The sequence below is a fragment of the Myotis yumanensis genome, unplaced genomic scaffold (assembly GCF_028538775.1).
Source record: "Myotis yumanensis isolate MYYU_CA2020_CCGP unplaced genomic scaffold, mMyoYum1.0.hap1 SCAF_2, whole genome shotgun sequence".
Classification (NCBI taxonomy): Eukaryota; Metazoa; Chordata; class Mammalia; order Chiroptera; family Vespertilionidae; genus Myotis; species Myotis yumanensis.
Genome location: NW_027223753.1, coordinates 5328226 through 5342044, shown reverse-complemented (window position 1 = coordinate 5342044; position 13819 = coordinate 5328226). Strand labels below are relative to the sequence as shown.

Here is a 13819-nt window from a genome sequence, read left to right as displayed (position 1 = left end):
GGCACTGTCACCAAGGAGGTCAGCGCCAAGAGCTAAGGGAGAAATAACTTCCATTGATGATCGATGGAGTTAACAAGAGGACGGGGAAAAAACAAAAACAGCAGCTCAGCCACAGGGAAATGAGACACGATCGTAGAAAACGCACTTTCGCACCGAGGGACAACAAAGCGGCAAGCGTGATGGAGCCGAGAGAGGGAAGAGTTGGAGGAGGCGAGGAAGGGATGCGCCGTCCTCAGGAATTCAGGTCAGGAAGTGCGGGGCCGGCGGGGCAGGATCCACCAGCGGGCGGCCGGGAGGAGGCTCTTCCCGGGAGAAAGGTGGGTCTCCGGCTCTGGCGCTCACGCCCGCCAGGACCTCCGGGCCTGGGTCTGCCGCCCTCCGGCCCTTCGGGTTCAAGGGCAAAGCCTGGGAGGCGAGGCACGGACGGAGTCGGATGCTCAGTCCCGAATCGGGGGCAGGGGGAGGGGAAGACGCGTAGCGATGGCTGGGTCCCTGACAAGTAAACAGCCTGCCCTACGCGGCGGAGGCCCCGCGCACCCCACCAAGGGCGACCGCGGGACACCCCGACTCCCGGCCCCACCCCCCGGAGGCACAAAAGGGCTGCCGTGAGATTGCGAGAGAAGGAGAGCGCCAAGCAGCCCACGCGAGCGCGCGGCCCCCGCCTCGGCCTCCCCAGCCCCCACGCCCTGGACCCCGCTATCCCCGCGCGGACAAAGCCTGGCGCCGGGCGGGGCGGGGCGTGCGGCCTGGGGGGCACCGAGACCCCTCGAGCGCGCGCACAGGTGGGCACCGTTACCGGGTGTCGGTGCCGGGGGCGGGGCCCGGTCTCCCTGGAGACGGTTGCCCAGGGGACGCGGCGGGCTGGTCCCCGAGCGGCGGGTGAGACTGAGGCTCTGGCGGCCGCGCGGAGCCCGCGGGGGCCTGAGGGCAGGGCCGCGGCGCGGAGCCGGCGAGCGGGGCAACGGCGGAGGGGCGCGGCCCGGGGCGGGGCCGGGACAACGGGAGGGCGCGGGCGCGGGCGGGGCCAGGGGCGGGGCCAGGGGCGGGGGCCAGGGGCGGGGGCGGGGCCAGAGCCTCCGCGGCGCGGGCACCGTCGCCAAATTCTCGCAGCGCCAGGCAGGCGGAGCGCTGGAGCTCAGGCGGGAGCCAGGCGTGGAGCGGTCGCGGGCGGCAAACCCTTCCCGACCCCGGCGGCACTCGTACGACCCGCGGGGCCGGATCCTGGAGCCTCCGCGCCGCCGCCGACCCGGGAGGCAGGCGCACGCTGCCCTCCTCCCGTCTCCGCCTGCAACAAGGAAGAGCGTGCCAAGTGCCATTTGCGAAACGAGCGAGGGCTGGTCGTGCGCCAAACCGCTCTTCGCTCGCGGGTTCCCAGGGAATCGCCAGAAAGGGCGGGGCCTGTCCCAGGTCCAGAGCCGGGGTCACCCGAGTCACTGGCCCTCCCGGGCTCTGGGCGCCAATCCAGCGCGCGGGCTGCTCCCCGGCCTCCGGGCCTCCCTTCCCGCCGGGGCTCCCCTTACGAGGCGGATTTAGGAAATAAGTGGGTTTCCCGGACTTTCACTAACGCATCTTTCATTACAATGAATGGCTCGTGCGTGCGCCGCTGCGATCGCCCTGGCACCTACACCGGCGCGGCCGCTCTTCCCGGGCATCACCCGGCGGGTGGGCACCGGTCTCCCTGGGGTTGTGAGTGAGAAAACCGAGCCTCCGAGGACCGGAGCTTGGCCTCACGCCCAGGTCACAGGCAGGCACGCCCGCGCGAAGTGCCGCCGCCTCCCAGCGGCCCAGCCTGGACCCACGCGCGCCTCGCCCCGCGGCGTCCCCCGCCCCCTTAGAAGGTGCTTTCGCGTCACAGCCACGTGGAGCGCGGGGAGGGGGCGTGTTAGGGTCAGAGTCGCCACAGCGGATCCCATCGGGCGGAACAGCCGCGATTGGAGGAAAGGGGTGCGAGGCCCCAGCAGGGCTCGCCATCCCGCCCTCCCCAGCCTCCGCGGCCCCAGGTCGCCCAGAGCAGGCGGGGCGGGCAAAGAGCAAACTCAGCCAGAAGCCTGGGAGCAGGGGACCAGATGGCGGGGTCGTGGGGGTCCCGCTACCCTCTTCGACCTCTGCGTCCCCCCCCCCCCCCCCGCGCCCCCATACACACACAGTAAACTTGTCCGGGCCAGCGTCCCAGCACCCCAGGCATCCCGAGGAGGAAAAAAATGGGGGGGGGGGCTGTCAGGACGGGAGGAGACCACTCCCCTCCGTGTCTCCTCCCCAGAAGCCAGACACTCACACTGAAAACACGCTCATTCACACTCACTCAGAGGCCAGACACACACAGATGCCAAAGGCACACAGAGATGCTTCCACTAGACACAACCCCCACACACAATTATGTCAACCGACACAATGTCACAGGCACCAAGGCCACACACACGCTCGTGGGCACCCAAACGCGGCCCCTCGCTCGCCCACCCACGCAGCGGGGCGGGGCTGTGCGCTTGGCAGACAGGCTCTGGAGAAGGCGGGGCCTGGGCCACTAGATGGGACCGCCCAGCCAGACCCGGGGTCCAACCGGGGCTCAGCGCAGGCTTCCCCACCCAGCCCTTCCCCCTCGGGCCTGGTCCCCAGCCTGGGGAGGGAGCGGTGCGGCAGCAGGCAGCCCCATGGCACGTGGGCTGGGGCCCGGGACTCAGTAGGTGGAGGAATGCCTGGGCCCCCTGCCGGGCCGCCCTCGGCTCACAGGGTGGGGTCCCGCAGGATGAGGACTAAGCCACTGGAATTCACAGCCGGACCCAGGACCGGAGGAGAGAAGCTGAGTCTGACGGCCACCCTGACTGGCAAGGGGCGGTATGGATAATGGCCTACAGTGCCAGGCCACCGGAAAGATCTTCCAAGAGCCAGCCTGGCTTGGTGGTTCCGCCCCTCCCCACCCAGCCGTGGGGGCCCCTCTCCCTAGGGACCCCATCCCACAGACTTCCCTTTCTCTCCAGCGGGGTTTGCAGGGAAGCCAAGTTCACAGACAAGGTCCCCAGCAGCCATGGAGCCCAGTGGCCTGCCTGGCTTGAGGTTCACATTGGTGGTCTCAGGTACTGGTTCCTCTGGAGCCCAGAGGAAAACCCAAGATGCTTTGAAATGGCAAAAGCCACAACAATTCATCCTGCCTGTAGGACAAAGATATCCTGGAACCGCAAGCCAAGTTCCAGAGACGCACGCACCACTGGCGTTGTTTGGGAGAGAATGAAGTGAACTCGTATGGACACCAAGTCTCTAGTGCCTGGTGCTCCCTACGTGTTTGGGAAACTGACACCAAGAGATGGACTGACTTAACAGCACACAGCTAGCCAGGGGCAGGGGTAGGAGAGAACCCGGAGTCTCCTGGCTCCTCATTTGGGGCTCAGGGGCACGCAGTCCTCTCTAAGTACAGATGAGGATAAGAATAAATTACAACAGCCCCCCCTTTATCCGCCGGGCATACGTTCCAACACCCCGGTGGATGCCTGAAACCGCAGATAGTACCAAGCCCTATATATAGAGTTTGTGGGGTTTTTTTGCTACACATACACACGTATGATAACGTTTCATTTACAAGTTAGGCACAGTCAGAGACTAACAACAGTCACTAATAGTCACATAGGACAAGTGTAACAGTATACTGTGACACACTGTAGGAATGTGGGCTCTCAAAATATCTTGTACTGGACTCCCTTCTTCTTGAGATGATGTGGGGAGACGATGTCTCTGTGATGAGATGAAGTGGGGTGAGTGAGACACTAGCAAGTAAAGTGAGCCACCTGAGCACCCGCAGGGCCAGAGGACAGTAGTCGGTCCGATAGCCCAGGCCGCCAGGAAGCGGCTCCCCAGACTTGATTGCAAATGTGTGTTGATTCATGACAAGCCTGTGAAAATAACTGATTTTTTTAAATGTTGTGGATTATACATAAGCACTTGTCTGTTTTATGAGAAATGTGGGTTCAGCTAACTCTGTGTCCTCAAACAGGGCCCTCCACCTCTCTTCCTGCTCCCAGTGCTGTGCCTTTCAAACAGGAAACCAACCACAGGGGCACATCCCCATTATCTGGAAGAACTGCTAACTATTTAAGACCATCACCACCTCTTATCACTGTAGAGGCCATTAGGAAAGCTAGCAAAGATTCATATCCTATATAATTAAGAGGCAATATGCAAATTGTTCTCACTCCATCACATCGTCACAAGATGGCTGTGCCCACAGCAGAAGCAGACGAGCTGTAACAAGCGATCAGCAAGGACCTGAGGCTGCATGGCGCTGGGCAGGGGCGGGGTGGGGGACCTGGGGCTGTGCCCCCCACCTAGTGGGGCTTGACTGGAGTGGGGCCAGCTGGGTCTGGATCTCGCCCAATGGGGGTGGAGCCGGCCAGGTCTGAGTCTAACGCAATTTCAAGGTGCACGTGGGTGGCCAGGACTTGACTCTGGGTCCCACAGTGTGCCCCAGACTCTGACAGGAGCAAGATTTTCATATACATTTTATCAATTTTCTTTCATCTCTGACACTTCTATTATAGAGAAAGGGCAAATAGCAATATTAAAATATTTCCCCTAATTAATTCCCTTTTAATGTGCACAAATTTCGTGCACCGGGCCACTAGTATAATATAGAAATGGGAGAAACTGTGAGGACTTCATCAATGGAGAAATGAAACCAAACCAGCAAACAAAAAAAACCCAAAACATCAACCAGTTATTTTATCCTCTTTTACAGCGGTTGATTGATTCGTCGGTAGAGAAATGAAACCAAACACAGAAATATCAACCTGCCGGCCAGTTTGCCTCTATCTTTTCTTCATGCCAAAACGGACTTAGTTATGTGGTGACCATGTTTGCAGCGAAGATGCTTACGGGGAGGGTACCCAGAACCAGAGCGGATACAGTGGACAAAGGGGCGAGCCACATCCCAGGGAGCGTGGGGCTGCATCATGCTACGACTTAAAACTTGCACACTGTTTGTTTCTGGAACTTCCCATTTCATGCTTGCAGGCTGAAGCTGACTGCAGGTCATCGAAACCCTGGATAAGGTGGGCCGGAACTACTGTAGTCTGCTGGATAAATAAATTCATTTCACCACTGTGAGAACATCGGGGTGCATAGAAAAGTTACGTTCCCACCCCTCAACCTGCTACTGCCAAACACAGCGGATCCTCTTTTTAAGTTCCCCAAGCCCGAGGCAGGAAGCCAGATGCGCTCGCTCCAACCCGTGAGAGCCCTTGCCCCGTCCCACAAGTAAGAGGGAAGTTTATTTTCTCTGCTAATCACTCCTCCCCTCTCTCCTGACACTCCCAGGTAACCTCACTCTGAGGACATGTCAGCTGCTCACAGCTGCCCACCAACGCCCCAACCACCAACCAACCTTCCTATTCAAAAATATTTTTTATATTTTATTAATTTTTTACAGAGAGGACGGGAGAGGGAGAGGGATAGTTAGAAACATCGATGAGAGAGAAACATCGATTCAGCTGCCTCCTGCACACTCCCTACTGGGGATGTGCCCGCAACCAAGGTATAAGCCCTTGACCAGAATCGAACCCGGGACCCTTCAGTCAGCAGACCAACGCTCTATCCACTGAGCCAAACCAGTCAGGGCTTCCTATCCAAATTTGACAGTTCGAATTGTGGGGGGTCGGAATGTGTCACCCTCAACTACGGAACATCGGCATATTGTCGTTATTGTAAATAGGCTTTTGTTGATTTTAGATAGCAATGAGGGGAGAGAGAGTGAAACATCGATGGGAAAGAGAACCACTGATTGGCTGCCTCCCACACGCCCCCTACTGGAGATCGAACCTGAAATTTGGGCCTGTGCCCTAACCCGAAATCCAACTGGTCACCCCTCCGTGCATGGGACAATGTCCCATCAACTGAGTCCAACCAATAGGGCCAGCATCTTATTCTGAATTAAAAGTAGTCGACAGACAGCCAGTGTGAGAAGGGCACTCTGAGCCTCCTGTGTCCCGGAAAGCAGGAGGCAAAAGTCCCATGTGAAGGTGCCCACCAGAGACGGGAACGAAGGCATAAGCATACATGTCACTTCCGCTTTCCTAGCTCGAGCCCCCACCCCTTAGGTCTTACCAGCCCTTCGCACATTTACTGCTTCTTTGTCTAAAAAACACACAAGCTTCTTTCTTATTCTGGTCACCCCTTTGAGTCTCATATCTTTGTGGGGCTCCTGTACTTTCATGCGTAATTAAATTCTTTTTTTCTCCTGTTAATCTGTCTTTTTTTAAATTTTTTATTTTTTAAACATATTTTTATTGATTTCAGAGATGAAGGAAGAGGGAGAGAGAGACACATCAATGATGAGAGAGAATCATTGAGCGGCTGCCTTCTGCACACCCCCACTGAGGATCAAGCCCGCAACCCTGGTATGTGCCCTTGACCTGAACCGAACCCAGGACCCTTGAGTCCGCAGGCTGGCGCTCTATCCACTGAGCCAAATCAGCCAGAGCAATCTGTCCTTTTATTGCAGGAGGGCCGTAGTCAAGAACCTAACAGGGTAGAGGGAAAATTATTATTCCTCCCTTACAGAATTTTTAGGTGTGATCGGATGAGATGCTGAGTGGGGACAAAACTAGTAAAGGAAGAGAAAAATAAGATGAAACCAACAACAACAAAATACCAGTTAAGTGTTTGTTTTTCATTCTATTCGGGGAAACAGGAAGACTCTGCAAAATAATCCTCTTCCAAGGGAGAGACGGTTTCCATGGTTACGCACACAACGCCCTCCTGACCTTTTATATTCAGGGACCAGGATAGGGGAGCCTAACGCCAGGAGAATCTGGCCCCGTTATCCTGCCACCTGCACATATTTTCATTAATCTTTGAGACTCTCACCCCCAGTTGACTCAAAAAGTGGCTCATCTGTAGTTAAAAAGCAAAGTTAATTACGATCCAGAACTTCTTTCTCTCTCTCTCTCTCTCTCTCTCTCTCTCACCAATTCCCCTAGCTTAGACCCAAAGTCTGACTTAATCAAGGTTTCCGGCGTTTGTGACCTGGGAGGAGCAGAGAAAAAAAGAAAGATGCTCCTATTCGCATCACTCATTCTTTCAAGCATCAACCCCGGGGCCTTCGTGGCTGCAGGTGCTCTCCCAGGAAAGGCTGGGGTGGAAGCCCTGGAGTTATTATTTTTTTATTGATTTTTTTATTTTTTTATTTTTTTGAGAGAAGGAGAGGGAGAGAGGGAAACATGGCAGCAGAGGGAGCAGCTCCTGACATTTTCTGGCCCAAACTACATGGACAGCAGTCATCATGCTAAACGCTCTGCATTTATCGTGGAGGTTTTAAAACCTGGCAGCAAATCCTTTAACCCTCCGCCCCTGAGAGTGCCACCCATGTCCCTCCCCTGAAATCTGGTGGCCTTGTGACTTCTTTGACCAAGAGAAAGAACAGCAGAAATGACGCTGAGCGCCTGGAGAGGTTAGGTCACAAAAGGCCATGCAGCTTCCGCCTCGGTTTGGAGCCAAGCTCTCGGGGCTCCGCCCATCAGGGAAGAAGAGTGACCATCGGCAGCGGCCACCCCGTGACGAAGCCCAGCCAGCAGGAGCCGCCCGGTGTAGGCGCTCAGGTGGACCTTCCCAGCGGAGCCCAACCCCTGAGCCATCCCCGCCCAGGCAGCTGGACTTGCAGGAAGAAATCTCTTCAGTGGTTCTCAACCTTGGCTGCACATTAGAATCACCTGGGAATCTTTTTAAAATCCTGATTTCTGGGCCTCATCCCCCGGAAATTCTGTTTCTTTGTGACTAATGTTGTGGCCCCGCCCCATAACAAAGAAACAGAATTTCCGGGGGATGAGGCCCAGAAATCAGGATTTTAAAAAGATTCCCAGGTGATTCTAATGTGCAGCCAAGGTTGAGAACCACGGCTCTAGATGATTCCAGTCCCAGGTATCGGCAGCCCTTTGGGAGTCTTCCCAGCTGACGCTGCACATCCCGGAGCAGAACCAGGCTGTCCTGCCAGGCCCTGTCTCGGCTCCTGGGCCGCAGAACCTGTGACCGTAATCACACGGCGATTGCTTCACGCCTCTGAGATTGACGGGGTTGTTTACACGCAATAAATCCCTGGAACTATGGTTATCTCATTAAAGCCTCAAACAGTCCCCTGAAACGGTTATTTTCACCATCTCCATGAGGAAACCGAGGCCCAGGACTTCCCCAAAGCTGCACGGGAAGTGGCAGAGACAGGGATCGGATCCGCTTTTAGCCACCAAAAAAACCGCTTCTAACAACGAAGCTTCGGGGCACGAGGCTCGGTTTTTGATGCATGATTTATGCCCTTTTCATCCAGACCCGATCCCGTCCCCTGAGACGGTCTCAGGGACCACCCACGAGAGGAGGGGTCTCCGGTGACCCCTGGTGGAGAGCGTGACGCAGTGCGTGGGCGAAGGGTCAAGCCCATTGGAATGGGGCCTGGGGCCTGTTCTAGTCAACATCCTTCCTTTTTTCTTTTTTAAAATATATTTTTATTGATTTCAGAGAGGAAGGGAGAGAGAAAGAGGGATAGAAACACCGATGCGAGAGAATCATTGATCGGCTGCCTCCTGCACGCCCCTCACTGGGAATCGAGCCCGAAACCCGGGCAGGTGCCCTGACCGGGAATCAAACCGTGACCTCCTGGTTCCTAGGTCGATGCTCAACCACTGAGCCACCCTGGCCGGGGCCAGTCAAACATCCTTCTTGACAACACGAATGAAAGGAGACCCCAAAACTGGCTCATCCATTTGGTAGAAATGCAAACAGAACTCACAGGTACCTGGAGAAACCATCGGTAAAAATTATTCTACCAGAAGTGGGTGAGTCTGGGGGAACCACGTGCAGGGCTACATGTAACTACATGTAACTACATGCTAACTTCCCCGATTACCGAGCGGGGGGAGGGGGAGCAGAGAGGTCCCAGCTGACCCGAGCCTCATCCCTTTCTGAACGGTTCTGCTGGGTGCCAGCTGCACAAGGGCCGTTCTCTGTAGGAAATTATCTCATCACGTGCCCCTCCCGATATTCAAACTTCTGTGCAGCCACATAATCGCAGGATTGGTCCGTGTGACCAAAATATGTCAGCGCGATGGCAGCTCGCCTCCAATATTAGGTTATGAACGGCCACGGGGCTCCAGTCTTGGGCACTAACTCTTTCTCTGTCACCGTCACTCTGAGGTAAGCCAGCAGCCCTGCTGTAAGGACTCCCACGCTGCCCGACGAGGCCCACGTGTGGAGGAACTGAGGCGTCTGGCCAGCAGCAGAGGAGTCGCCGAGGCCGCAGCAAAGCCTTGCTTCCCCCGCTGCCCCCGGATTCCCGACCCGCACAAACTGTAGGGCGATGAGTGTTTGTTGTGTAAGTTCGGGGGCAATTTGTTACACAGCAGCAGGTGACGAACGCACCACCGTGGCTGCCGTGTGACCCAGCACCTGCTCAGGCGGCCTAGAGCAGAGGCTCTGTCCGTACTCGTGACAGATCAACAGCCAGTACAAACCCTCCACTGTACTTGTATGAGTCAGACATGTTCCTAAAGAAACATGTGGCCGTGTGGCAGAAGCCAGCCCCCAAAGACCACATCCTGCAGGATCCCTTTGATGTGAGATGTCCAGAGACAGAAAGGAGGGTGGTGGTTGCCAGGGGCCCGGGGGGGGGGGGGGGGCGGGGGGGGGGCGGGGATAGACAGCATTTCTTTCCCAGGTGATGCAAATGGTCTAGAGCCGATTAGAGCGATGGTTGCACAACTCTGTGAATACACTGAACGCCGTTGTGTTGTGAGCACTGAGTGAGTTATGGGACGTGAATTCTATTTCAATAAAGCTTATGATATTCAGTGAGGAGGAGGAGGGGCTCGGGCAGGTCACGGTCCGGAGCGGGGAGGGCAGTGGCACCCGGGGAGGCTGGCCATCCGCAGGGCTGGGGGAAGCTGTGGTGCTTAAAGTGGGGGCCTCTCCATGGTTGGGGCACCGGGCACCGTGGTGTGGGGTGCTCAGCACCCGCCCCTCTCATTGGCAGAAGGTGGTTTGCACGCTAACCTTCCAGGAGGCCCTGCCTGGTCTCAAGCCGCCTGGAACCCTGCCCGGGGCCACCGCCATCACCTGCACCATCGCCTGCACCGGCTCACAGGTGGGCTTCCCACCCGCCCACGCCGAGGCCCTGCATGCAGAAGGGGGGCCACAAAACCACCGGCTGGCCCCGGTTGTGGGCTCAATGGTTAGAGCACTGGCCCATGCACCGAAGGACCACGTGTTCGATTCCTGGTCAAAGGCATGTACCTGAGTCGCAGATTTGATCCCCGCCCAGGTCAGGCATGTGCACAGGCATATGCGGGAGGCAACCAATTGATGTGTCTCTCTCACATCGATGTTTCTCTCTCTCTTTCTCTCTCTCTCTCTCTCTTTCTCTCCCTTTCTCCCTCCCTTCCTTCCACTCTCTCTAAAAATCAGTGTAAAAATATCCTCAGGTGAGGATTAACAAAAAAAAAAAAACAGCCCTGACCGGTTTGGCTCAGTGGATAGAGCGTCGGCCTATGGACCAAAAGGTCCCAGATTCGATTCCGGTCAAGGGCATGTACCTTGGTTGCGGGCACATACCCAGTAGCGGGTGTGCAGGAGGCAGCTGATCAATGTTTCTCTCTCATCGATGTTTCTAACTCTCTATCCCTCTCCCTTCCTCTCTGTAAAAGACCAATAAAATATATTTTAAAAAAACAAACAAACCGCAGGCTGCAACTGTCCCACAGGACGCTGGCCTGGGCAGGGATCCTCCCTCAGAGGCCCGCCGCCGAATGAGGCAGAGACGTTGGTCCTCGCTGAATGCCCGCAGCGAATGTCGGACAAAGAAAGGATTTAAAGGACACGAGCGAACCTGCGCCTGGTCCTCAGGAGGTGGCCAAGACCGAAAATGGAAACCGCTTCAAAGCAGACCGCGAGCAAGGCGTGGGGCGGCGCGTCTCCCGGAGGCCTCGGGGGTTGGGTCGGAATCCTGTGTCCCTCTCCTGCCTCTGACGTTGGTTTTGAAGTCAGAATCTCAATGCAAAGAAGCCAGCGGTGGGACCCCAACAGCCCCTCAGTGCACCCTAACAGCCTGGGACGAACCCAGGAACCGGCAGACCTATATGCAAGAATGTTCTGACATACAGAACGTTTCTCAGGGAGAGAGGCTGTGATTTTCAGCAGCTTTTCAAAAGGCCTTGAACTCTGAGAAAGCTTAGGAACCCCTGGGTGGTGGTGGGGGGGCCCTAGGGTGGGTGGATAAATGGGGTTGCAAGGCCCAATTCCAACCTGGCAGGGAGTTCCCCACCAACAACAAACAATTCCCAGACACCAGCAGGCAGCCCAAGAATTCAACTCAATTTTGGTAAAACCTACCCAGAGGTGACATGGTTCCCCCAGGTTAAGGTTCAGCCCTGCAAGGCTGACCTACACACTCATACACACACTCACACTCTCACACACACACACACTCATACACACACTCACACCCACATACACACACTCACATACACACTCACACTCACACACACGCACTCACACTCACACACTCACACACACACTCACACACACACTCATACACACACTCACACTCTCACACACACTCACACTCTCGCACTCTCACACACACACACTCACACACACTCACACTCATACACACACACTCACACTCATACACACACACTCACACTCATACACACACACACTCATACACACACACACTCACACACACGCACTCGCACTCACACACACTCACACACACACACTCATACACACACACACACACACACACTCACATACACACTCACATACACACACACTCACACACACTCACACACACACTCACACTCATACACACACACACACACTCACATACACACTCACTCACACACACACACACACACACACACACGGTGACAGTGGCAATGGGTCCCCCTCACAAGGGTCTCGGCTGCTTGGCAGTTTGCTCCGTCCTCCTGGGGTGGGCTCTGCAGCTGGCGGCCCACCCGGCACTCAGCCCCGCCCCCGCCCCCCACCCCCACCCCGCGGCCAGGGGCTTGCTTACACCGCCTCCTCCTCTCCTGCTCTCACGAGACCCCAAATCTGCAGACGACCTCTAAGCACCGGACGACACCGAGTCCTCCGGACGCCTCTCCGTCACCCATCATCTGCCAGTCTGTCCTTGGCAGGTGCCCCGTGCCAGCTCCTCCCGCTCCCGGAGCAGGTCTGGGGCCCCCGCCCTGCGGGCCTTGGGATGAGGTGAGTCGGCCCCAGGACAAGGGCCTCCGCATCATCTATTGGCAGGTCTATCGCTGAACACCCACCATGGCCGGCAGGATTCAGGTGCCTTATGTCCGTCTTCTCACCTAATCCTCACAGCGAGCCCTCACGCAGGCCTGCTGTTCACAAAGGGGGAGCAAGGGGCTCAGGGAGGTCCCAGCTGCACGGCCCGTCGATGGGAGAGGCCGGTGTGAACCCAGTGACCCCTGAGCCCACGCCAACCATTGCACCACACTGCCTCTCCTGGGACCCTACGGAGGAGCCAGATTCGGGCCCTTGGCCAAGGAGACACCCGAGTCCTATTGCCCTGATTGTGTCACCCGCCAGCTCAAGGGCCCTTGGGTCGTTTTTCCCGTAAAAATTTCAAGCGTTGGGCAAGGAGGCAATTGAGATTTCAGAGGCCAGGCCTGCTTCCTCCGGACAGAGTCGGGGAGAGGCACCCCCCTGGGCGGACTGCGACTGCCCCCCCACCCCAGCCTCTCCCTGCAGGGGAACGGAGCCCAGCAAGCCAATTGCAGCCAGAGGCGAAGGGCCAGCAGGAGAGGGAGGTGTCCTGGGACAGAGGGGACGGGAGGACGGAGCTGGGAAGCCCCTGCACGGCCAACGGACACCTCTCCCACCTGAGCCGGGCCCCGGGGCCCATCCACGCTTCCTCCTGGGCCCAGCACAGGACAGTGGGGAGGAGCAGGCCTGCCCCTTGCGAGCTGGGTCACACCTGGGTAAGTTACTAAACCTTTCCGTGCCTCAGTTTCCCCTTCCATAAAACGGGGATCTCAGTAACACTCAAAACATACTGTTGTCTTTCCAAAGTGCCGGAAAGTGTGTAGTATGGTTATTACTATTATTAGACCAAAAAATTAAAAAAAAAGCAAGCTAGATGAACGCGGGTGGCGAATGTGAGCTGGCTGACAGCAAAGCTCCGGAGTGCACATGCAGCTGTCGGAGCCTCAGAAGAAGAAACTGGTCCGACGCCTCCCTCCAGGGGCCTGTGTGCTCACGGTCAGAGCGAGGGGCCGTGCAGTTTATTTTTTAATATATTTGTATTGATTTCAGAGAGGAAGGGAGAGAGAGATAGAAGCATCAATGATGAGAGAGAATCATCAATCAGCTGCCTCCCGCACGCCCCCCACTGGGGATCAAGCCTGAAACCCAGGCATGTGCTCTGACCGGGAATGGAACCGTGCCCTCCTGGTTCATAGGTCAGTGCTCCACCACTGAGCCACACCTGCTGGGTGGGGGCCATGCCGTTTGGATGGGAGTTCTGGGTTGACCGCCTCTGGCTCAGGCTCTGTCACTCCGACCTCTTAGCTGCCCTCTAACGAGAAGAATCAGGGGGGAATCCCCCCATTCCCTCTTCAAATCACCCTGACGGTGGCCTCGGCGTGCTGGCCACGGGCCGCCGGCCACTCCCGGCTGCCAGGCCCCTGCGGGCCAACAGGAGGCAGCCATGTGGTTCCCAAAGTGCCCCCGCCGCCGGCTGCTCACCTTCGCGATTACACAGGTAGTAAGCGGGTGCGTGGATGAAACGCGGGCGTGAAAAGCAAGCGGTTTCCACGAAAACAAA

The 13819-nt window shown here is 56.9% G+C and overlaps 1 protein-coding gene across 6 annotated transcripts in view; it reads right to left on the bottom strand.

The window, feature by feature from the left end:
- The window catches only part of PIK3CD (phosphatidylinositol-4,5-bisphosphate 3-kinase catalytic subunit delta), a 54904-nt gene that overhangs the window by 31167 nt on the left and 9918 nt on the right, over positions 1 to 13819 (bottom strand). For 4 of the 6 annotated variants that reach the window (XM_070404031.1, XM_070404035.1, XM_070404036.1 and 1 more), the window contains exon 1: positions 797 to 932. The exons of 1 other annotated variant lie outside the window; for it this stretch is intronic. The gene's annotated coding sequence lies outside the window, so the exon portion shown is untranslated. Of the gene's footprint in view, positions 1 to 145; positions 216 to 796; positions 933 to 13819 lie in introns of those variants that run through there. One more of the 6 variants, XM_070404033.1, reaches the window with a different exon arrangement.